Genomic DNA, 1,493 nt, shown 5'->3' with positions numbered 1-1,493 from the left:
TATTATCTTTTTTTTATAAACACCCCACGTTTGATATTTGAAAGATTATTTCGTAATAAATAATCGCCTACATCAATATTGTTAAAATATATATATTTTTAATAAATAATTTATTATTAGTAGCGTATGTACCTATAGTAATAAAAAAAACCATCTACATTTTTTGTAATGAGTTTAAAGTACGCGTTATGCGCGTATGTATGACGTATGTATAACGTATGTATGTGTTTGTATAGACAAAATTCTACATCGACTCTTAACTACATAGTATAAAACAAAGTCAGTGCATTGCAAACGCTGGCTGAACCCTAGGATATAGATCAAAATAATGTATGTACTGCAGCATTGTACACCTTAAAAAGGTCTTCAAAAAGTCTGCGATGGTATTTCTTAGGGATAATAAAAAATAAGCAATTTTTATCATTTACATTTTACGAGAAATAATTGTTTATTTACGAAGCAATTTTAAGGAATACAGAATAAATCTTAATCCAATAAGTACATTGTGACATTGACATTGTGCATTTAATATACATACCTATGGCCCTTTACATCATACAATTTAAATTAATATTTTCATAGATATTACAGATTTAATATGCAGGGATATAACGGTTTGTATTGTCTAATGACAAAAAAGCTGTGTACGTTATATATATAGTACACATATATGAGTTGCTAATTAGGTACATATATACTAAACGCATAATTTACTTATTTTTTTCTTTAGCTTGGCACCCGTTTTACTTTATTGCCGCGGTCGGCAACCTTATTGCAGTGCTGCATAGTCGCAAATTAAAATAAAGGCGGAGCCGCATTTGAACATAATTCTGATAATAAATAAGGTAGCATGTTAGCTGGGAAGATAGCTAGCATTTAAGTTCTATTTAACTGTTTAAGTAACTATTTTTAATCCATATTTGTACATATTTTAGGACGTCATGTTAATTATTGTTCAGTGAGTACATGGAGAAATATTTGTGTAAATTACAAAATATTAGTTTGATATCTGAAACTTGTGACTTGTATAGAAGAGGATAGCAATTAAGCCAGTACAATTATTAACTATCATACATAATATTTAACTGATAGGCGGGATTGGCGTTATTTCTGCTGCAAATTTTGTCCATTTTGTCTATAACTAAAGTAAGATTAATGGTTGTGTTCTTTTTATATTTGTCTTTTTGTTGTTTTGTTGTAGTAATGGCCGCACAGTAATCACGCCGTCAAATGTCAATCGATAATTCGATATGTCATTTTTATTTTTTATGAACGCTGTCACACATAAACGTAGTCGTTAACATATAGATTTTATGTACTCTGTGATCACAATTTTGAGTACATTTTACGAAATAGGAAGTACTTTATAACTTCATTGTATACTTTTTACTTTAAGTAATCATTATAAGTAATTCATATATTAATAGTTTTTTTCAGATACATAGTACTTATTGTATATTTATTATTTTGAGTTCGAAAATTTATTAAGACGT

General features: G+C 28.3%; 1 protein-coding gene across 1 annotated transcript in view; it reads left to right on the top strand.

Annotated features, from left to right (window-relative positions):
• Positions 1 to 1,493, top strand: part of LOC113400949 (beta-parvin) — a 165,316-nt gene that overhangs the window by 47,554 nt on the left and 116,269 nt on the right. The gene's annotated exons all lie outside the window — the stretch shown is intronic.

Source organism: Vanessa tameamea, chromosome Z (assembly GCF_037043105.1).
Source record: "Vanessa tameamea isolate UH-Manoa-2023 chromosome Z, ilVanTame1 primary haplotype, whole genome shotgun sequence".
Classification (NCBI taxonomy): Eukaryota; Metazoa; Arthropoda; class Insecta; order Lepidoptera; family Nymphalidae; genus Vanessa; species Vanessa tameamea.
This window is presented reverse-complemented; position numbering and strand designations above follow the sequence as displayed.